The 23,961-nt window shown below is 38.9% G+C and overlaps 1 protein-coding gene across 1 annotated transcript in view; it reads left to right on the top strand.

The window, feature by feature from the left end:
* The first annotated feature begins 449 nt into the window (after positions 1-449).
* MRTFA (myocardin related transcription factor A) overlaps positions 450-23,961 on the top strand; it is a 77,600-nt gene continuing 54,088 nt past the window's right edge. The window contains exon 1 of the mRNA XM_071422967.1: positions 450-517. The gene's annotated coding sequence lies outside the window, so the exon portion shown is untranslated. The remainder of the gene's footprint in view (positions 518-23,961) is intronic.

The raw sequence follows: 23,961 nt of genomic DNA, 5'->3' as shown, positions 1-23,961 counted from the left end.
AGAATGTTCTCATACTTTCTAAGAAAATTATAATAATCTGTAGTTTCATCATTGGTTTCTGTGGTGATGCTGTTGGAGGTTTTTTCAAGTTTTTGAACTGCTGAGCTGAGCAAGTTTCATTGGATTTCAACTGACGATGGTCACACAAACTCAGCTTGTTTCTCTGTACCATGGAGGACACCATGATGAACTGGACATATGGCTAAGACTCACATGTGAGATTTATGGTCTATTTTTTGCTGTTTTGTTTTGCAGGTTGCCATCACGAAAGCCAAAGTGGATTTCTCCGGGGTGGTGTGCCTGCCCCCTTCCGTCATTGCTGGGAATGGGCTGGACGGAGGAGGGGCTGGCGACAATGACGACGAGCCGGTGCTGGTGTCCCTTTCGGCGGCCCCCAGCCCGCAGAGCGAGGCTGTGGCCAATGAGCTGCAGGAGCTCTCCCTGCAGCCCGAGCTGACCCTCAGCCTCCATCATGGCCGGAACCCCAACCTCCCCCCGCTCAGTGAAAGGAAGAATGGTGAGTGGTAGAGCATCCTCATGTCTCTTGTAGTGTGTCCTCACCACGTGGTGGTGTCATGGTAGATGTTCTGAACACAGCTCTGCTTTTTACTATAGCTTTTTTGTAAGAAAAACTAATGATCCAGAATTCACAAAATGTATTTACACTGTTCAGTTGGAAGGATTAATGTTAGTGCCTGTTGAAGTTCCACAGAGCTCCAGTGATGGATGCTTTATATTATTTAGGTGAACGTGGTCGTTTGCAGGGGTCCCAGGATGAGGGAAGAGACAAGAATCTCGACTCCATGTTTCAGAAGGCTGATTTATTATTTTATGATGTATATTATATTAAAACTATACTAAAAGAATAGAAGAAAGGATTTCATCAGAAGGCTTGAAAGGAAAGGAAGGAGTGGAATGATAACAAAAGCTCGTGACTCTCAGAGAGTCCGACCCACTGACTGTGATTGGCCATTAATTAGAAACAACCAACATGGACCAATCAAAGATGCACTTGTTGCATTCCACAGCAGCAGATAATTATGGGTTTTTTTTTCCATCTGTGGCCTCTCAGCTTCTCAGGAGAAAAAATCCTAGCAAAATGATTTTTCATAAAATATCATGGCTCCAGGTGAATACCAGAAAAAGCTTCCCTGTACTTTGTGGTGACTGGGTTATGCAAAACTGAGACAGTCAAAGGAAGTGTTAGCTCACCTTCAGACTGTAGCCATCTGTAGATTTTTCTTTGTCACCTTGGTCTGCACTTGCCAAGGATGAGTAACTTTCTCACTGCAAATGTCTCAAAAGTTCTTTCACACTTCCTGGAAGAAGAAGACCTAGAATTAAAAATGAAGTGTCCCAGTAGGCCTTCTGATCCTAGAGTGAGAATGGCCTGTGCACATTCATCAACTTGATGGTGTCTTAGGGGCAACTATATAATGGGTTACAATATAGTGGCAAAATGCAAGGCTACTTACTCAGTGACCAGAATTCTTGGCTTTGAAAGGCTGTTAACTGTCTGAAGCTCAGGATCACCAGGCTGCCATGAAAGCCTTTGCATGTTCAGCCTCATCCTTGTAAGAGGGGGATGAAACCATTTGATAAGTGATGGCTTCTGTTTGTGAATTCTTTTTGGTGAAATCCCTTCACTCCATCTTCTTTGGTAACTCTTGGCAATATGAGTGCCTTGCTGCAGTCTGAATTCATGTCACCTGAAGGGTACTGTGGATTTGAGTGCAGTCAAGTCCTGTGTGCTTTAGTATTGGACATAACACGTTGGAGTTACATGACACATCATATGAGAAATGCTGGGAAGCTTCAGAGTGGCTTTATAGCCAAAACATAATGCTTATGGTTAAGTGATTTAGAATATGTGCATTGAAGGACAGTAATTTGGATTGAAGGGGTAGCTCACTTAACATGGCTGGATCTTTATATCTAGAAAATGACCGTGCCTTTTTCTGAATGGTGTATCAATGTTTTGCAATTTGGAAGAATTGATTAACTTAAACCAAAAGTGTTGGGTTTTTAGGAGGTTGAAAAGAGTTTCCTCATTCATATATGTTATACCATCATTATATGATCACAATTATATTTACAAAAAAATGGAGAAGATAGAAATTACAATAACTGAAGAAAAAACGTTTCATTCTTAATGTTTGCAGTCTTCTAAGATAAAATACAACAGATGAAGATAAAGGTGGTGATGGTAAATAGAAGAAAATTGGAATGTCGGTCAACAAGGTAGACTGTGATCTCAGCATATCTCAACTAGTGGTAGACTTGGGCATTTTATGTTTATGAAAGCAAGGAGAGATTTCAAATGGTATTTAATCGAGATAGCAGTCAAACTGATAGACAGCTGGAACATGGGAAAAGTGTATGAGCCTTTGTTTCCAGCACCTGACAGCTGGTGACATGAAGGTGACATTGTGATTTGTGTGGACAGCGTTCTTCTTAACCAATAAGGCATGATCAAGGATCCTGAAGTGGGAGGAAGTAGTTTATTTTTGATGCCACTGGGAAAAGGATACTAGTGCTGGGAACAGATAAGAAAAATGAAACTTGCGGCAGCACTTTGAATGGTATTGTTATGGTCAGAGGAAAGGATATTCTGGCAGAGGAATGAAAGTCTTTACACGATTCAGTTGTTTGGATAAGTTTAAAAATTGGTATTTCAGGAATATTTAACAGAAATAGATAGTTTTCCTCTATCTGAGTAATATTATTTTTATGGACTGAGCTTTGAAGCGGTATCATTGTGGGCTGCAAATCTACTTGACTGGAACAGGTAAAATAGAGTTGTACTTTTAAAGTATTTGAAAAGGAACACCTCTGCCCATGTCATTTGCCAAAGAAAATTAGGATACTCCCGGAAATGACTCATTAGGTGGGCCTCTTCAGAGCTGATTCTTTATCAGGGCTTAGCACAATAGTGGGAATTTTACTGCTGGAGGGGCAGTTTTTCAGGCGAGGCATAAAGTCCAAAGTCCCTGAGCTAGATTATCTGAATATTCCTTATCTTTGGAGGTACACAATGCTCTCTTGTCCTAGGCTGCAGTATTTTGTTATGTGTTGTTTGTGTGTACTTTCATTAAAGTATTATGGGAATGAAAAGTGCTGTTGAAATACGGTTATGTGCAAACTGTCATGGAATAAAAGAACACTTGGTTTAGTGGGCTGCTAAGAAATTTAGTGAGCTGTTAAGAAATTTAGCTTATGCATTTTGAGTTAATAAATGTCTTCCTTCAAATGGGAACTTCTCAGTTATCTTGGGGTGGAGGTTGCACAGCTGTTGAGCTTGTTAAATCTCCTTTCTTAAATATGGTGTATCTTTGTTGTTGTTGTCCTCAGTTTCAAACATGTTAAAAAAGTTTGGAGATGCCAGTTGAGATGGCAATCTGCTTAAACATTTGAGCAATCCAAAGTGGTCGTAGAATGTATCTCTTGCAGTGAAACTGCTTCTGTGACAACTTGCCAAATTCCAGGTATGAGGAAGATTCAAGCTGAGTGGCAGTGGGAGGGGAGGAGATGGTAAGTAAGAGACTTGCTGGAAGCTGCCTATCTGTGTCAAAGGGTCTCCTGTTTGCAGTTCTGGACAGGCACTGCTGACTCACAGCTGAACTAACTACTTATGCTGAGAGTTTCTAGCAGATTAACTCTTTCTGTAGCTTTTGCTAAACAGACTTGGCTTATCTGTAGGTATCTGTAGAAAAGTATTACATGGGTTTGTACTGTGTTTGTTGCGACAGACTGTAGTTCTGGAACATAAACTATCAGCTGAGTTAAAATAGAAATGTCTTTGGCTTGTGAAGCATCATGGAATTATGTATCCCATGGGAAAACTGGGAGGGCAGTCCTGTATACACATGTTGCCATATGCCCTAGGACAGCAGATTCCTTTAATTTTTTTTTTTCCTTCTCTTAGAACTGAAGAGCAGCCAGATGCAGTTTCTGGGAGTTTTCTTGTTGGTTTTGGTTTGTTTCAGATCCAGACTTCTCTTCATATTCTCCCTTATCACAGCTACATGTTCTGGAAGGATAGATACACCTGGACACATGGGTGTAAAGACCATGAACAACTTGACTGAAAAGCCGCTGTTAAGTTACACAATTAAAGCACAGTAAAAGATATTAAGGATATAAAATTGCAGTATGAAGCATTTGAACAGATGGCTAGGAAACAATTTTTTGTCACTTTGGTGGAAGGAAACCTTATGTGGTAAGGTTTTAGTAAACTATTTTGACACAATTATTATGTTCTGTTCAGGCATCAAGCTTAATGTGACATTTAAGGTATAGTTATTTAATTTGTGCTTCAGAGTGAGTTTTCTACCCTAGATTTGCATTCCTTCTGCTTTTCTACCCATGTTCATCAAGGCATCAACTTTCTTTAACTATGAGAGATTACCTATGACTGACTCATTTGTTGCCACACAAGCCAGAAAAAGGCCATTATGGAGTCATCTGAAGCTCTTCAGTACATCTTGATTTTTGTCAGTCACCTGTACTAAGATGCTAAGATAACTTATCCCAGCCCTTAGGGCAGGGTTAGAGCAGGTCCCCATGAATGCATTTAAAAAAAGAAAAAAAAAAAAAAGAAAAAAAGAAAAAAGAAAAAAAAGGAAAAACTCCAGGTGATATATATATATATCTTAGGTAGTTTGATATTTTCTAAAAAAAAGTCCTCTTCTCCTTAACTTTCTTTTGAAATTACAATAATTGCTCCACTAACTTATTGACCCTCTCTCTTGACCTGTTTTCCCCAGATGAATTCATAGTTATCTTGGTCCAGGGGTTATGAAAAGCATTGTGTTAGAATCCTTGGACACTCCTGGTTTCTTCTCCCTGTGGGGTTGTTAAAGATGAGGTAACATTCTTTCCAATGAACTGTTGCATTTTATGATTACTGGTTTGGAGGGAACTTGCACCAGCTTGCCGGTATTTGGGGTTTACTTGATCTGGGATGCTTGCCTTCTACAAAGTACCATATGTGTTAGGGGAGGAGATTCTTGTTGGAATGTGTGGAATTTCAGTATGACTCAGGCCATATAAAAAGCATGTGCTTTAGGTATGGGAAGGTACTCCTGTTAGTGCTGTACAAAGCATGGGATAAATAGTTGCTGTGTAAGCTGTTGGTGATTATACTCAGAAATTGCAGAGTTTAACTTTTTAAATGGTTCTAAAGACCTAATTTAGTGTCTTTGTTCTTATGCCCATTTGCTATTAAAATACATGAGTATTAGGGCACCTTATTTTATTTTAAATAATTGTGTAGGTGATTTTCTCCTATAATCTTTTATAAGACTATACATTCCTCTCTCCCAACTCTATCTCTTTCCCATTTTGAATTGTCATTATACTGAATATAGTTAGATTAAAATATTTCAAATATAACTTTTTATAAGGGGTTTGCAAATTTTATTACTGTCTTCCTGTTATTCTGACTTTAAACACAAAAATAATGTTTTTTTAAAATCGTGTCATAAACTGTCATTTAAAAAAGTAAATTATGTGACTCATGAACTCATTTGAGAAGCTAGGCATGATTACTGATAAACAAGGATGGTATTTTTTTCCCGAGAAAGGGCTTTAAAGAGATGAGAGTATTCTGAAATTTTCTCAGTTTTTGAGTCCTAGTGGAGTTTTTTGTTTGTTGGGTTTTTTTTCCTAGTGTATATCTGCCTTCTGGAGACTCACAGTTAGCTTTAATTACCAAGTGGTGGTTACTGCCTCATCCAGAACTTAGATGTGAAGAAGATTAGTCTGTATTGTAGCAAAAGGACCAAGACAGGAAATATATAGCTTTCTCTGATCTGTCCTTCACACACATTCCAGTGAGGCTTGCTGTTTTCTCTTGTGTGAGAGTAAGGGGAATGGTTGTTAGAACAAAAACAACCAGTCTGTCTTGGCTAGATTTGTGTTATGAGACTTTGTGTTCCCAGGAGACTATAAATTTAGCATGCTGTCTGAAAGTTTCTGATAGAGCTATGAGATCCAGAGCATGACAGAAATGACTGGCCTGTTATGATGGGAGCTACCAAACAACTGGGAAGGGGTAATTTCCTTGAAATATTTTAAACAAACTTTTAAATAGTGATGGGGCAATAGTTGAGCTGGAAAGAATAATGCCAAAGGCAGCTTTAAAGGAGTGACTTTAACAAGTTAGCTCTCAAAAAAGTTTTTGTTCCTTATCAAGGTAACAAGACTAACACCCTTCTACAATCACTAGCTCATAATATTACTCTCCCTTCTGTTTTTCCTTTCTAGTTTCTCTGACTTCAGTTTGCCTTTGAGGTTTCAAGGTTCAGCACTACTGGATAAACGTTAGACATACAATTTGATAGCTGTTTAAAAAACATTCCTTTTTCATGAATTTAAACTGCTTGCTAAACAAGTCAGGCCCAGATCTGGGCAGCTGTTTTGTCTGTGTAAGGACTTCTGTTGCTGGTTTTGGTGTTTTGAGTGTTAAGGGCAGTAATTGGGAAAGGAAGCCTGGCTCTTTAAAGGGAGAATGCCATTCAGCAGGATTCTCAATGTGTTCTACTTAAACAGAGAGTGGCTGCTCCATGAAGGAAAGATTGCACTATTTCACAATAGTCAGTTGCTGTTAGTGCTTAGCCAGCTGAATCCTAGCTTTGGGACCTTTGCTGCTTCTGTAACGTGTGGCTTCCTATATCTCATTTTTATTGGAATACTATCAGCCACTTCTGGAGCTGTAGCTCTGCCCCTGCCGTGATCAATACATTGCCACAAAGTGTAATGAAGGAATCTGTTGGAATACAGTAGTGCAGTCTTCATCTTCCTTGCTGGTCAAATGAGCAACATCCTGCTTAATGGTTTAAATTTCATCTACCTCTTCGTGGTCACCAACAGTGCACACGTGCATACTTCAGAGAGTTAGGTGATGTTCCTGGAAACTGTAGGAAAGATTTCCTTTCCACTTGGGTCATACTGCTTCCTCTTATATTTCCATATATCACAACAAAAACAAGCATACCTTCTGCTAAAAATGGATGTTTCCTGTATTTACGATGCATATGAATATTCAGAGTAGGTGGTAAAGTGAGTTATTTCTGTCACTGGTGTCTCTGAATGCACAGGGCACTGCTGCAATTCCTTTTCATAAAGATTGCATAGCAAGAAGGAACATTTTAGACCAGTGATTTTTGCCTGCTCTGGCTGCAGATGTAGGACTGCAAAGGTGGCGTTTGAGTATGAGAGAAACCCAAACGAGCTGATCCTTGTCCTTTTAGAGCACACTGCTGATGTATGGAGTGTGAAAACCAGATATATACTACAATGTCATCACTTTAAGGGATTTTCCTGCATTGTTTAAAGCTGCTAAATGAGTTTTTCCTGCCTCCTTTAAAGCTCCAGGTGTGTTTGTGTGTGGGAAGGAAGATGTGCTGCTGAAACCTGCCATGCTCTTCCCACAGCAGTCGAGCAGCTGTCGGGGAGTTCTTGTATCTTATTATTAAAGTTATTTCATGTTAGAGGGGGTCAGAAAATAGGGCTTAAGCAGTTTTACACACCTAGCTCCTCATTTTTATGCATGTTGTAGTGGCAGGACAGGGATTCTGACTTGGTAAAAAGGGATTTAAAATCTAAAAATTTGTCTGTATCTTAGATGTGCACAGCTCAATATATTTTAGGGCTTGGTACAAATATATGCAGTTACTTACTTAGATGACCTAAAGAGAAATGATGATGAGCCTTGTGGAAAGATGGGGAATAAGGGAATGATGCTCTGGGGACAGAAGTGTTGGAATTAGTTTGTTAAGATAATTAAATTATCTGTTGGGCAAATTACTTGAGACTCTTTAGAGACCAAGACTGAATTTCCTTTCTGTTGGGAGCTAGAATCATCTAGTGAGGAAAGATTTAATTCTATTTTTATCTTTTACTCAATAAATACTTGACTGTAAAATTTTTGTGAACTATCCCAAATAATCTGAAACTGTTCATGTCGATGTGGGAAACAAGAGTGAATTTTTTTAACCCCTATTCTGGTTAGATGGAGGGAGTGATCCATGGTGGGAAAAGTCTGAATGACAAAGGGCAGGTTTTTTGTTTTTAAGAAGCAGACACTACCATCTGTTAGAGTAGCTCAGGTTTAGTGGTCAGCAAGGGGAATTGATTAGGGGAGTAGTTTAGTTATTGAGAAAAAGGACTGGCAGAGATGGAAGAAAAGTGACTGATCTGTCAGCAGGATGTATATGTCTTTGGCCATGTTGTTTCAAAGCTGAGGATATCTGCATGTTTATGTTAACACTGGGTCTCCTTGTCCTTGGAACGAAATTGCCTCATCAGCAGAGCCCCTTAGGGGATTGCAAGTCTACCCAAGACGTCATCCTCCTCTTATAAAAGGGGAAAACTGCCAGTTCTGGTGTCTCTGACCCCTTCCTCCCCCTCCCTTCCACTTACAGAGCATCAAGGGGTGGACCTTACTTCTGCAAACTTCACATCTTGCTCTCCCTTGGAGTATTCATTTTTCTTCTAGCAGTAATTTGATCTTGGGCTGTTCCAACTTGCTTGTAGTGAATAAGCAGAGGACTGCATATTGAAAGACTTGAGTTTTCTCACTAGGCACAGTTTTCTGATAGAAGGATGAGAATGTCTTGCAGGTTTTGAAGGAGATGAAAGTTGAGAGGTCCTCTTGGATTATTTTTCTCTTTAACATATCTATGTCTATATAAAGAGAGGTCTTTAAGGGCTCCTCTTCTATTGAGAAGAGAATCAACATGACACTGCTGGAACCAGAAATGCAGATGACAACACTTCAATCAGGTACCACTCCAAACATAGCCTGTGGTTAATTTTTGCTAGTGAATCATGGTTGCTGAACTATATAGGAAGCGCCAGGAGGCTGTGTGACTTCAGAAAAAGACAAATTAGAGAACTGTGGTGATTTCATGTGCAGGTTGCAGATGGGTACTTTTTGGATGTTAAGAACTGTTCAATTTAGAGCTTCATCAGAGATAATAGTATCTCTCTTTTCTTCCCTCCTTGGTCTCCAATGTTAAATTTACATGGCTTATGAAGATTAGAAAACTCCAGTCAAAGCTAAGACTTGTTCTAAAGACTTGTTCCTCCATTTAGCTTTTGACTGAATTATGTGTTTTTACTGTTAAATATTTTCTGATTAAACATATTCTTGATATTTTGGAGAGGTTTTAAATTGTGTAGTTTGGGAAAAAACTTGTATTAGAAGCTTTCCAATATTTGTTTTATGTCTTGAAAGTCTGTTTCCTTGAGAATGGCAGTGGTATGTTGTTTGCACGATTCATTTGTAAGTACTGTGGCTTTCTGGTGATACTGTGCTTACCCATTAGATATGTACAGGGTTGCATTTCTCACATGTAAGCCGTGCTTGAATGAGAATTATCTGTTAATGGGAGCATGAGATACTTCTTAGGGTGTTTTTATCTGAGGCTCTAGCACATTATGTAGTCATGAAAATAAATACATATGTAGATATGAATGACCTTTGTTCTGTGGATGGGAACAGAGACTGCAACCTTGGTAAGATTTGACCACAAGCTTGTAGTAGCCTAGGAGTTAGGGTTTGTGTACTCTTAATCTCTTGGGCAGCATTGTCTGAAAAGCAGCACATAGGTAATGCCAAAAGTGTGAAGACATACTTGTTCCTGAAAGTCAAATGCTTTTTCATTTCCTTAAGTAGTGACTAGGAAAGAGACAAGTAAAACAATTTCTTAGTTTAATTTCTTCCCCCAAAATTGCTGCCAAAATTGCTGGGGTTTGTTTGGTTATTTTTGGTTTGTTTTGTTTTTTAGGTTTTTTTTCTGAATTGACCATGTTAACTTCCCTAACTTAATTTGTATGTTTTTAAAATACCTGTGAAGATTTTTTATGTCTATAAAGATCCTATATGACCTTTATTTTATAGTCCTGACATATTCTTTGTTGTTTAGAGAACCACAGTATGGGTTTTTTGTATCTCCTGTTGTAGATAGGAAAGACAGGCCTAGATCTTATGTAGTCTTTGTCTCAATTCACAAGAGGGTTTGTACATAATCCATGATTCCTCTAGTTGTACTCTTGCGGTCTGAATTTTGGAGGTGGGGTTTAGACACTAACAAGGTGTTTGGTGCTGGACAGGATGCATATGGCAGGAGAGTATCTAATCTGGCTTTGTTGGGAAGAACGCTCTTATGTGAAGACCTGAAAAAAGATGTTGACTTTAACATGCATTCTTTCTAATAAGTTTTTTGATTCACCCCCCCAACAAAAAACAGCCATGAAATTTACATTTCAGGGTTCTTGTAACTGAATTGTGCATTATATTCTCAGGAAGGTGACATAATAAAGTAACACTTGTTAAAATTAGGAAAACTGCCTTTGTGTTAGTATTGCTTTTTCTCAAAACTTTGTGTGGCTGTCTCTTCCAAATTATGGTAACTCCTGAGGCTTTCATTAATTCTGAGGGTGAGAGTTTCTTCCACTAAGGAATGCTTGTATGGGGCTTTTGCTTAAGTCCCCTAACCCTAGTCCTAGACCATGCAGTGGTGTTCTGTAACATTGAGGCAATTTCCTGGCAAGTTTAGCTTACCTTAATGAGGGATACAGATTTATTGCACCTCTTCCATCAGCAGCCACTCTCTTCTCTTCTCGATCAACCACTGCTGGAAAAATCTTAAGCAAGAAGCAGGCGAATGTTTACATAAATGGATTCACAAGATTGGTGGGGAAATGGAGTGTGACAACAGAACATGTGCATTATAAGTTTGAAAGATCTGTCTTGAATAATGGAAGTGTATTACAAGCTTCTAGATAAGGAAAACAGCTACTTGATGATGAGGCCAATTTGTTCAGCTGTAATATTCAGAGACTTCAGATGTTGTTGGGGGTTGCTCTTGTTTGGCTTAGTGAGGTAGTTGTGTGTTGGGCAAACTATTTGAGACTTCAGAGGCTGAAATTGATCTCCTGTCTGTTGAGTGCTAGAATGAGGAAAATGACTTAGCTGAGGACAGACTTAACTTCTCAAATCTTCTTCATACTGATGTTCATCTCCAGAAGCCCTACTGGAAAAATGGAAGATGGAAACAGTTATCCCAGTCAACTCCTCAAAGTTTCCAAACATCCACTGAAGAAATAGGAGAATCCTGGCCTAAGCTGGGTAAATAAATTACCCTGATAGAATTTACACAGCTTGCACTCCACAGACGAAAAGTTCTTCAAGACTGCAGGTCATGAGGCTGTGCTCATTTACTGCTTGGGTATTGATGGGAGTCCACTCGAGAAGCAGGAGTATCTGAAGCCGTTGCTGACGCAGGACATAATGTCTGTATTCCATCTTGGTGGGCACATGAAAAGTAACTCCTTTGATACTAAAGATGAGAAAACATTCTTAATGTTTTGGAGAAAGAACTGAGGGGGACATTACAACTTTACTCTTCTGGGAGCAGAATAGCTTAAGCAGAGAGGGACTTTTTCTTCAGAACAAAGAATAACTGAATCAAGAACAATATGAACAGTGAGGTGCATATTGTATTAGCCAGAGAAAAATTAAAAACACCTGTCAAACTGAAAAAAAAGGAGGAGTAAAAAAAACAATGCCAGTGGTGACAGCAGAAGAAGGAAGAAGTAAAAGTGAAAATCAAGCTGAAAAGACATTCCAAAAAATCAGTAGACCCAGGGGGAAAAAAAAAAAAAAAAGTAAAAATATGACCAAAAAGGTAACTGCTCTATTTGACATCTCACTGGACAACTGAACTTATTTAAAGAACTGGTATTACTCATCCAGTCATTCAAAAAGCAGACATACACAGTGGAGTGAAATTCCACATTCAGTTTCATAGTTTTGGAACCAGCCCTGTGCCAGTTTGTGTGTTTTCATTCTGCTGACAATGAAGCTGATGTGCAGATCTGTACCAAGCTCTTAGCAGTGGGAGCTCTCTTTAGTGTTTTTTTTTTCTCCAAGAGTCACTTGGCTTTTTTGCTGCCTTGACTCTTTCAGCATCTGAATCATTTGTTTTCTTTATATTTATTTGCTGATTCCAAAAGCTTGCTGTTTCCTTCCCATTATCTACTTGAACCTAATCTCCCTATGTAGCCTCTTTTTTTTGTTCCCCTGAAGCCTTTTTGTTATTTGTTTCCTTATCTAATTATTCCAACTAGAGATCTTGCAAATTCTTTTGCTGTTGCTCACTTTTCAGTCAGGATATGGACTAAATAGTTTTTGTTGTTACCTGGCTTTTAACAGACTGGCAACTGAAGGAATGAGCAATGAATGTTATGTTTTCTTTTCCTTTTTTTTTTTTTTAATGGAGAGGCAAGAGTGCTAGAAGCATACTTTATTTTGGACATAATCTATAATTTAGTAACACTTAAATGTTTTTGAACAGCCATATGAAGGACTCATGCAACTGAGGGAAAACCTCAGGAGTCTTGGGTGTGTTGCTGGCCTCTGTGGGCAAGTTCTCTGTTTAAATAACAAACTTTCAAATATAATTTCACTTTCTTTTTAATTGTATTTGATTTTGTCACAAATTCCTTTTTATGGCTTCTGTCCAGGTGGCTGGGCAGAAGTGTGTGCGCAGTATCCCTACAGAGGTGCAACCAGCCAGAGAGAAACCCTAAATTTCAGATCAGTTTTGCATGGATGGAGAAGAGTTATGGCCTCTTAGGGTCATGTGGAGTCTAACAGTGCATTGCCAGAATTAATGGATGTTAGCAATTGGACAAATGGCTACTTTTGTTAATGAATTCCATTTCCTTATGGTTTTGCTCTACTTAAAACCTTTGCTTACTGTTCTGGGTAGCCTTGGTTTGTTTCAGTGCACAGCAATGTTTTTTGCACTGTCTTGGTATATATTGAACATTAAAAATTGTCCCATTTTAATCTTCTTTCTGTGAGCATACTGAAAAAAATTAAGATTGTTCAGTGTAGGGTAGTCTATTGAATAGCGTCTTTGGGTTTTGATATGTTTGTTCTGTTGACCTGCTGAAAAAAAAATCTTAAAAGTCTATTAGATATCAAGACAGGTATGCAAACCCAGAAGCAGGTGGTCTAAACTGTCAGAAGTTTGGTTTAGATGAACAAGAGGGTTTTTTCCATGCATATTTAGAGAACAAAAGAAGAACTGTTTTGAAGTCAGCACTGTAAATGAGCACAGAAATAATTTAGTTCTCTGTAGTGGATAAAATTTGACTTCTGTGGTCTAATTTGCTTTGTATCCAGCTGGTTCTGAAAAAGGAACAATTCTTTCAGCTAAAAATTAATGTTATTTTGAATCAAATGCAAAACTTCCCTCACTTTCTGGGGAAAAGTTGGATTTTTGAGCTACTTTAGCAGATTAGGGATGTATTAAATTCAATTTAGGAAAAAGCAGTGCTGATCCCTTCATTCTTTCTTTCAAAACACAACTCCCAGGCTCTTTTTCTTCCCTCTTTATAGGATTTAAGTTGAAGTGCTTTAGGGATGTCAGCTGCTAAATTGCTTTTAATGGGAAGAAAGGGGACAGAGAGCATATCTGTGTATTCTTAGAAGGGATTTGTCCCCCTCCTCAGCTCTTTCAGGAGTGACAAATGTCAGAGCTGCACTTTGTGGTTGGTGTTCTCATTCCTGTTTTAAATAGATTTGAAATTCAGTATTGGCTTTTAGTACATGAGGAATGACCTTTTCTTGATGCGGTAAAATGCCTTCTAACTTCATCTTGTCTTTTCCAAGATGAAGTTACAAAGATTACAAAGATTTTTTTCCTTGCTGTTGGTTCCATTTTCTAATCAGAGGTTTTTGTAGTTGTGAGATTTTTTGCATTTCATCTTGTTTGAATAGTAGAACTTTATTTTTCTTCCCTTTTCTTCCTCCCTCCTCCAACTTGGAATTTCAAGATTGCAATGAGCTCTTGAATCAACAGAATTGGGATTTTGGTTTTGGATGGAGGGTGGAGCTGAGGGGAGAACATTCCTGGCTCTGTAGTTTGCATCATTACTACTTTAAAAATAGAACTTTTGATTTGTGCTTGGAATAGATGGCATTTGGAAATGTAACCTTTTGTATCTAGGTAGCAAGTTCCTGGGAAGTGTAAAGAGTTCCCCAGTTACTGGTACAGCTCCCTGGGTGTGTATATTCTGAGTAGTGATAAAATGACTCTTCACTGGCTTTTAACCAGAATCCTGCATGTGATTCAAAGACTGAACAAAGTTATGTGAGCCTCATCGTCATCATGCACTGGGAATTCTTTCCGAAGCAGCAAATGGGATGTTCCTGAAGTCAGCTTTAAATATGGAAATTTTTGTGCTGCAAACTGCACAAAGTTCTGGGTTGGCTGTTATTAAGATGTGGAGAGAGGAGTGCACAGCTGTAAGCTGCACATTAGTGAGCTATTCCATTCATGAAAGATCTGAACATAACCTTTTGCTACCTTTTATCCCTGTGATTAACTATTGAGTAAGCAAATCACAGCGTGGTTGTGTTAGCCAAACTAGAGTTAAAGGATTGTACTGAAACTAAATATATAAAGGATGCTTTTCTTTTTTCTATTTTTTTTTGTGTCAAGAATGACAGTCTACAATAAAGAGTACTCATTAGAATAATTTAGTTGAGCAGTACCTATTTCTACTGACAACCTTAAACATAAGTAAGAAACTTCTGGAACTCTCTCTGTCCCTGTTATAAGTATTTGTTGAAGCATTAAACAATCTTTTGAAAATAATTTTTTTTTTCCATCTGCTTTGAGAATATTCTGTTTATTCTTTTTATGCAGCCAGTGTTACCCTATAGGTTAAGAAAGAGAGTAGGAAAACAACCATTCAGGCAGCTTTTTGCCCTTATCCCTTCTGTAAACTAACATTAACTTGCAGGGGGGCACAGACAGGCTGCACTCCTTCTAAAACAGTAAAGATGTGGTAGACACAAAATGATTATTCACTGACTGCTCCTTCTTATTACTCCAGCTTGCTTTAAAATCCAGCTTCTGAGAATTAACTTTAGGGGGGTGTGTGTGTGCATTTTAAACAGTTTCCAGTGTACACAGTAAGATTGTCATCATCATATGCAATTTTTGGTATCATTCATCAATTGTTATTAAAAACAAAACAAAAGTTTCAAATGCATGTAAAGTCATGTCAGGTTTTATATGTTGTAACTGTAATCAAAACACAGCCTTCCTTTCTGTGAAATTAATGCATTATTTATAATGGACCCTGCTTAGTTGTTGTCATCATACTCTGTGAGTTACCCACTGATTTACATGATGAATATGAATTAACTTTTCTTTAGGAATATAGTTCAAATGCATTGGAAAAAAGGAGTGAAAAAGGATTACTTTCATTAGGTTCTTATTTGGGGTCTTTAGGCACACTTGTATAGGAATTATTATTGATTATGTATATAGGCTCAGACTGATAATTTTTATTTTTGTGGCTCAGGCAGATCATAGTCATCTTCATGGCCTGCCACTAATTTAGGTTCTGGATGAATATCTGAACATGTGCTATGCTGAGTCTCTCAAAGGTGGTGTGATGACAACACCACATTCTTTGCCTGAAGGGATGCACTGCAGACACTCATCTGTTCTGTCTCCCAGCTACCTGGTGACTCCTTGGATCCAGCGTGATTTAAGAGATGGCTAATGTTTAACAAAGTGCTCAAGTTTCCATGCCTGTGTGATAGCAGGAATTTGCATTAGTGTTTATAATCAGGATTTTTTTTTTTAATAATGGGATCCAAGTCCAATCTACATTTTGATTGTAGACCTTAAAGCATAATTTTTTAATGTCTAAGCATCAATGTGAATCAATCCCTAATGTTCTAATGTGTGCCCAGAGCTGTATAGATCAGTGGTAGGGATTGTAGGTAACTTGTGAGGTTTTGGAAATGTCTCTGATGTTATTGTTTGATGTTATGTGGAAGCTACTATCAATAAATTTTTGTATTAAACTGTTTTCTGTAGTACAAAAACAGCCTGACAAAAAACCCACCCCAAAATCTGAAGTAACCTACAGCTTCATGTTGCATCTGGATTCTCCTTGCTTTGGAGCTGCAGCACCTCAGACCTCAGTTCAGACTTAGAGCACCCTCTGCTGTTCTGACCTTAGGGTTCTTCCAAGGAGAGACTGGCATTTCTTCCAAATTGTCTTTTTAAATGGAGAAACCTCAACTGGTGGTCTTGAGGTGGTCTGGTTTTTCATTTGTGGCTAAGGAAACATGAGCCCTGATTTATGGGGGTGAAACTAGAATCTTTGCCTTAATAGAAGAAATATTGCCCCCCTTTCCCCTCAATTTCTTTGTCATGAGAATTTTACCATCAAAATCAATATGGAGAACTGGTTTAATTACATTGGCACAGCTCCCTTTTGTGATTAACCTTAGTGTGGTTTAAGAATGCTGTCTAATGTAGCAGTAGTTGAGGTAGGTAAGAAGTAATAAAGTGTTGGAACTGGAATTACTCTTCAGGCTTGCAGAGCCCCCTCCCCTGCTGCTGCAAGTAATCCTGTCATACAGTCCCCTACATAAATTTATTGAGCACTGCTTTAAAAAGTGTTAGATTTCTCTCATGCTGGACAGCTGTCCTAGAATTTCTCTCTTTGGTTAAAAATCTTCTAGTTTTCAATGTTAAATGTGTCAGTGGCTTTCAGTGCAAATAACTTCTCATAGTTAAACTGATGCAAACCTTAATGCAGGCAAAATATTCTCCCTAGAAGAGGCTCCATCTACTTACAATATTCTTAAAGTAGACAAGTGCTAAAATAGTATCTGCTAATGTGACCTGCTTAATGTTTTTTTTGTATCTTTCTGTAGTGATGCTTATTTTAAATCAGATCCTCTACATAATGTTAATAATGCTTCCCAGGCATTATGCACAGCATCGGATTCCCAACAGGATATGAACCTTTCTAATTATCCCATGTGAAAAGTAGGTTGAGAAATGTATTTGTAGTTCTTTGTAGTCTTCCATTTTCTCTGTCCTGATTGTTTTTCCTCAAAAAAGAGCATATCCCAAATAAAGAAGTTGCCGCTTCCAGTGAAGCACAAGCAGGCTTGATCAGTCTGTAATCATAAGTGACCTTGAGGAGATTTTTTTTTCTTTTCTTTTTTTTTACTTCTGCTGGAGATACTCTAGTTGAAGCTGTTGTTCCTTGTCTGTGTTTTTCATTATTTGAGATTTGGACTTTGTGTTCACTGATGTCAACTCAAATATATGCCTTTTAAAAATATATTGAGTGTTTTGATTTATTAAAGTTACTGTGTGATACTGAGGTACCACTGATGAAAAATTAGAACTTGCAAAACATTTGGTTCAGAAAGTACCTTGAGCTTGACTTACTGCAAAACATTCCCAAAACTTAGAGCCTTCAATGTTCTTTCACTAAAAACTGAAATAAACAGAAAACTTTTTAGTATACTTTTGCTGATTTTATGTTACCTCTAAATAAGTAAGAACAAGATCCAGATCAGTAGACTCCTTTTGGAAAAACCACCATTCCTAATCTTACCTTGAAAACTGAGAGATTAATGAGATTCTGGAATATGTAAGGTATGAAAAGTGGTCTCTAAAGCCACGAAAATTTCAGCCCATTTAAAAGTCAAAGCATCTTTTAAGTTTAAGCTAGAAAGTTACTGGCAACTTTAAATGGACCAGAAAAGAACAGCAATTTTCAACAGACTTGCAGTACTCTACAGAATTTGAAGTTTGTTTTTTTGCCATTTAATTTATTATGATTTCTATGTAGTGCACAACACATGATCTCCATTCTGGGATTTTAAAAAATTTGTTGTTCTCATGATTATTTTTCTTCTCTTTGTACTGGGCTTTTGCATTATGGTGACAAAGTGGCTGCATATAGTAAGAGCCTGCTCCACTCCTCCCAGTTTTCCTTGGAGAGAGGCAGTCACTGTTTGCTGTGGTTGTTGATTTAGTGCCTGGGAAGAATGAGGTTTTTTTGGACCCCTTCCTCATCTCTCTCTTGCTAAGGGAGCCTGCGTCATTGAGAAATGTTTAACCTTCTGGCCCTGAAGCAGGACTGGAAACTTTGCTGCAAAATCTAGAAGCTAAAACTGGATCTTGCAAATGTTATTTATGTGAGCTACTCTTTCCTTTGATTTAATTGGGACAGGAGATTGCAGAGCTTGATTTAGAATTTTGAGTAGCAACTAATTTGGAGAGTTAGCAGGGGGGAAAATAATTTCTTTAGTGAAAAATGGTGAGTAACTGATTTCAGGGAAGAGGAGAGAAGAACTGGGAGCAGAAAATGGAAAAGTGTGGGAGGACTTAGTGGAGAAAAATGTCCTAAGATCATAATTCTGGCATTGTCAAGTACTTGAGTGTTTCTTTCTCACTTGTATCAGGAGGCTGGCTGTGCATAGTTTTATTCCTATAACAGAAGTTGGTTGTGGAGAGCCAGGGGCCTAAATTGTGGTGGGAACCTAATTTCCAGGGGGTTGATTTAATAGCAGATACTGCTTCTTGTATATGTCTTATTTTCCCAGACTGCCCACTTTTTTCCTTCTGCCTCCTCCCCCATCCCGGACCATGAGGGTTCTTGTAACACTTCTGCAGAATTTCCAGATGTCTGGCTGCCCTGCTGCGACTGCGCTCCATTAACCGAGAGGGAAGAAGACATTCAGAAATCCCAAACATTTCTGCAGCATAATCATAATAAATCTGACATATCATGAAACTGTTGTGCTTGTGCTAATTAAGTATCTAGTGTGCTGGTACTACAAAAGAGTAATCCTGATGTGCCCACAGAGTGTTGATTTTATTTCACATGCTCTGGCTGTCTGTACACAGCACATGCCTGTATGTTTATCTTCAAGATATTCCAAACAGAAATGTGGCAGCTCTGTCTCTTGGGACCCAATATCTTTATGGTGAACTAAAATAAAGAAACTAAATTGAAACAAAAATGAAGAAGCTTGTCTCAAGGGTGAAATAACACAAAGCACTTTAAATTATTTGTCCCAATGATGTCGTGACCAGTGGAAGGGAGGGGAAGGGGTTGTACTTTCCTTCACTCCTGTTTTGCAGCAGCAGTAGCAGCTCAGTGCACCTACAGCTTAACCCCAGGTAGCTTGGACAATTGGACTTTATTGTGAGTAGTTTAATTCACTTTTGAAAACAAAGCCATTAAAACCCTCTCACTTTCCTGATAAATCAGTGACTCTAATTAACTCACTGAACTTTCTTATGAAATCCCGAGCCCTCAAAAAGAAGGAATGATGAGAGCATAATGCTAGATTATTTCATCTGGCTTGGGTAATAACTTAAACTCTGTACTGAGCAGTGAAACTGAGGAAGCAGATAAACAGTTTCAACTCTGAAATTGTAAGTAGGGTGAGAAAATTACTGAACTCTAGGTCATGGAGCCTCTAAATGGTGGCAGTGGCTGGGTAGTAAGTCCAAGAGACAGAAAAGATTGGCCAGAAAAGAATAATATACAGTGCATGATTGATAGACTCAAAATATTAAGAATTAAATTAGAATTAAGTGATTCTTAAGAGGATATTAAAAATATGAGCATTTCCCCAGTATGAGGTTTGTCATGTTAGAATTTGCTTTGATTTTACTCTGAGGTTGTTACCTATCTATGAACAGACAAGCAAGTCTCTGGAAAAAGGGTGGTTACACATCTCTCACAGACTGGTTGAAGTTGGAATGTCATCTTCCACAACCCCCCTGCTCAAGCAGGTTTCCCTAGGGCCAGTTGCTTAGGACTGTGTTCAGATGGCTTTTGAATATCTCCATAGATGGAGACTTCACAACCTCTTTGGGCAACCTGTGCCAGTGCTCAGTTGCACTCACAATAACAAAATTCTTTCCTGATGTTTTTAGGGAACCTCCTGTGTTCCAGTTTGTGCCCATTGACTCTGATCCTGTCACTGGGTAACATTTGAGAGGAGTCTGGCTCTGTGTTCTTTGTACCATTCCTTCAGGTTTTTAGATGGATAAGCTCTCTAGTATGGCCATGGCTCTCCAGTCCTGGGGACCTCAGAGCTTGAGCCAGCACTGCAGGGCTGGCCTCATCAGGGCTGAGCAGAGTACGATCACCTCCCTTGGTCTGCTGGGAACGTTCCTCCTAGTGCAGCCAAGGATGCTTTCCTTAGCCTTCTATGTCCAAGGCTGTCTCATGTTCACCTTGGGGTCCAGTGGGACCCACAGACCCTTTTCTGCCAAGCTGCTTTGCAGCCACTTGGCCCCCAGCATGTGCTGCTGGACCTCCTGGCCCAGCCAGTCAGTTTTCAGTCCACCTCACAGTCTCCTCAGCTGGCTCAGACTGACTTCATCAGCTTCTCTGGGAGGGTCTTGCAGTGTCAAAGCCTCACTGAGTCAGGACAGACAGACAGACAGTATCCACTGCTCTCCTCTCTTACACCAGGTCTGTCTCTGCACACTGTAACTGAAACCTAAAGACAGATTTGCTGTCGTGCCCAGGGAAAAATATTTTCTGATAGGAGAGAATTGTGAATTCATAGTCAGTTCTGGCCTTACTATAGCATAATTGCTAAAAGTAAGCATATGGCAATGTCGGTTCTGTTAAAATTGGTTTTGTTCTAAAGAGTTTGTTCACAAGTGACTTCTGTTTAGCTGGCTGCTAGATGTACTGGGAGCAAGCAGCCAAATTCTCCCAGATCATAACAACTGGCAGCCATCTAAAAACCATATCTTTTCCCTTTGCATGTTTGTCTATTCAGTTAGATCATCCACCTGCTTGCTTTTATGCAGTCCCACCTTAATGGTCCCTCTCTTGTGTCTGGATTCATAAAATAGATTTGTTAGCCAAGGAAGGGAGGATACATGGATTTCTAATTCCAGTTCTGACACACAGACTCTGTGTTATATGTAAATCTACTTGTTTTAACCTAGTTTATCCAATCAAAATGTTTTTTTTAAATAGATTTGAATTGATTAGAATCCATAAATGTGAGGTTCTGACTGATAAGTTCTGGTAACTTATACCAAAGCAAGAAGGGAAGATCTTAAAGGGATGTGAGGCAGCTAATGGAAAATTGTGACTGAAGAGACTTCTCTGCATATTGTTTCAGGTGAACTTACAGATTTTGGAGGAGGCAAGCAGAACAGAAAGCTGATGTCTGAGTCAGAACATCATGTTCCAAGCACACTTTTCTTTACAGTTTTAAGCACTTAGGCTACGTGCCTTCCAATGCTTTTAGGCCAGTTGGTGATTAAAACTCCTAAGATTGGCAGGTTTTGCTGGGGAGAGGATACACCCTCACAGCTACTTGCCTTTTTTCTTTGTTTTCATGGCTGACATTACCAGAAATCTTGAATATGAGATAAAATTTGTTTTAAAAGTAATCATGCTCCTTGCAAAGGAGGCCTGTATCTTTGTCCGCCCTCCCTTTAGATAAAGGAACATAAACCTGTGGTTTGATTGATGCAGAATAGGATTCACTTAAAAATGTAGTCTATGGAGAAGGAATGGTAGTACTGTCAAAACTGCATCTTCCTAAAGTGATAGGCGAGTGAGTCCCATGAAAGGGTTAAAGGATTTCTTCCATCGTAACATGACAAGAATATTTTTCTTGCTAATCAAAACTGAGTAATTTAGCAGCATTCAGGTAAAAACTATCCCAAATCAAGTCTAAAATTCTTCCTTTTTTGAGATTTGTGCTTTATGTTTCACTTAAGGTCCGAAAGGTCTGCATGTGTGGAGGGAGGATGAATCCATACAAGACCCTGGATGTTCTTTCCAGGATCAATGTGTCCATATCATGAGTTTAACCATATCATGGCTGTGTGCCTTGACATTGTCTCAGGTTCATTTTATATTGTAGCTATAGATTAAAAACTCAAACATACTACATTTTTATATTGGAAACAAATTCAGTTGTTGAAGCCACCATGAGAGCTTGAGATTGGCATTGATATATCCAGGGAATAGCTGAATTTCAGCACTAAAGGAGGAGTTTGAGCATTTGATGTTGGAGGTGATTTATAGATTTTTGGCAATGCAAGAACTATACATTATACATTATACTATACATTATAAAGAGAAATTTATTTCCTATCTCAAATAATCCTGACAATAGCATTTTCTACTGTGAGGTGAGATGAGCATCCATGAGGAGGGAAGAGGAGGCCACTGCTTTTACTGGCAGCTGACCACTGAATTGGTTTAGAGGTACCATAAAGCTTGGTCTCCTACTTTACCTCAACCAAGCCTCCACTGCTACCTGATTGTGACAAAGGACTTGAACCACTTTTAGAGAAAAAGTTAAGAGTTGAAAAAACCCACATCTAAAATGATTAGGGTTGGCTACTAACTTATTAAATGAATGGGATGGTTTATGGTCTTTTTAGAATTATATCTCCATTTGGACAGTTTTTTCAAGTTGTGAAGAAAACCTATGCAATCATAATGGAAAGATAACCTTTAATAACAATCTAGATTCTGAGATTGCAATTGTGTATCAGATTAACCAAGAATAATGGTCACATTAAGCCTCAACAGTGTTGTTACTGCCCATGTAACCAGGGTGTTTGGAGAAGGAAGTAGCTTTCTGGGCAAAAGTCAGACCTGTAATGAAGGTTTACCTAGTAGCAATTGTGCTTGTATAAACTGAAAAGTAAATGAAGGGTTTGCTAATCCTTCCACAATCAGTGTGTGAGCACAGAGTACAGCCTGGCTGTTTCCTCTCTTGTTTAGGTACTTTAAAAATAGACTGCATTTTCCAAGTGTTTGCAGGTAACCCTTTTGTGCAGTTAGTAGGAGGGTTTCATACAGAAGAAACCTTTTATTGCCAGACATTTAAAGGATGTGGGAGAGAGAAGTGCAGGATAGCTTTTGCTCAACAACCACAGGAATTAGTGACATAACTTCTCAAACTCTTAGACATGCCTTAACATGAGGGGAAGGGTATCTTCTTCCTGTCCTTTCCCATGTTACTCCCTCCTAAAACCTATTTGCTGTTTTAAGACGAATTCAAATTGCTTCCTTTTCCACTCTATCCTGCTCACTAACCCCCTTGGTCTGGTAGCCAGAACTTCCTCTGTTTTTCTGCTCTTGAGAGCAAAACCAAATGTTTTGGACTTTGCTGTTTTCACTTGTTCATAGTGGTTTAAATTAAAGCCTGGAATATCTGTAAGAGGAAATGTTTTGAAATGTTTTGAAAAGTCTTGTGCTCAGTCTTCTCCACCGGTCACAGTGTATACTCACATGTCAGTGCTGTTCACTTAAGAGTTGGACTCGATGCTCCTGGTGGGTCCCTTCCAACTCAGTATTCTCTGTCATTCTGTCTGTATGATTTCTGCAGCCTCTGAGTGTTCCTGCTTGTGGGCAGTGGTGGCAGTGGGGAAAGGCACATCTGCAGCTGTGTGAGCACATCTGCCTACCCCTGGAGAAGCTGAAGTTATTTGGGGAGCATGTGGGTGAATGAGCAGATTAACCGTGGGCAGGAAGGCTGATAGAACAATTTTAATTTGAACCTTGAGTGACTGTCTCTGGCTTGAAACCTCTGATTCTTTTATAACAAGTAAACTGTTGCTCTTAGGTAAGAGCAAGGAACTGTTACTTCCTTTGGTCTGAGTAATTATTTTACAGCAAGACGGGTAATAGGAATATATGGAATTCTGTAGTGAGTCCAGCTGGAGCAGCTCTCAGTTAAGGCCCTGCACTGGAGATACTCTCCCCACATTTGAGCTGTGGTTCTTGATGTGTGAGCTCTCACTCTGAAGCTCGTTGGCTTAGCCAAGGTAATTTGAGCTAATCTTTCTAACTTTGCACTGGAACAGAGTGAGAGCATTCATACAACCAGTTCTGGGGGCTCACAACGGGGTGGTAACTTGAAGAAGGGCTAGTAACTTTGAACTGTAAAGAGGTATGCAACAGTGTTTGCATCTAACCAGAATTTATCAACCAAAATGGTAAAAATAACAAATAAGTTGTGCTTGGATATGTGTTTTTAATTTACTTGCTTGTTTTTGTTGGGCTTATATGCTCAGTGGGCTGTAGTTGTTTGGGAACTGGTTGTAA

The sequence above is a fragment of the Agelaius tricolor genome, unplaced genomic scaffold (assembly GCF_023055355.1).
Source record: "Agelaius tricolor isolate 1412-34295 unplaced genomic scaffold, bAgeTri1.0.p SCAF_3, whole genome shotgun sequence".
Lineage (NCBI taxonomy): Eukaryota > Metazoa > Chordata > Aves > Passeriformes > Icteridae > Agelaius > Agelaius tricolor.
Note: the sequence above shows the minus strand (reverse complement) of the source record. Positions and strands in the feature narration are given on the sequence as shown.